Source organism: Octopus bimaculoides, chromosome 22 (genome assembly GCF_001194135.2).
Source record: "Octopus bimaculoides isolate UCB-OBI-ISO-001 chromosome 22, ASM119413v2, whole genome shotgun sequence".
NCBI classification, from domain to species: Eukaryota; Metazoa; Mollusca; class Cephalopoda; order Octopoda; family Octopodidae; genus Octopus; species Octopus bimaculoides.
In genome coordinates, this window is record NC_069002.1 from 30166352 (window position 1) to 30166725 (window position 374).

Sequence of the window (374 nt, forward strand, 5' to 3'; positions counted from 1 at the left end):
AGAAGAAAAAGGGTAAGTGCCTTCACTTTTCAATTAGTAACAGATTAGCAACTGCCTTTCCATGACAACACAGGCAACACTTTCAGGTTCTTTTGATAAAGTTTTCAGAAAATAACCCAATAAATTAGAAAATTACTATTTTTAAATCTCACAATGAGAGATATTCAGCCACAGTACTTTGTAAGTAAAGATTGTTTGCCAACATAACATGGCAGTCCTGGTTTTTAAGACTAATGTTGCTGTAATTTAGCCCCAGGAGACATTGTCTCCAGCTGGCTATACCACACGATCTGTGTAATTTACTACATAATCCAATAAGTTTACCATTAATTCCATGAAATATTCATGGGTCCTGCTAGTGTATGTGTGTGTGT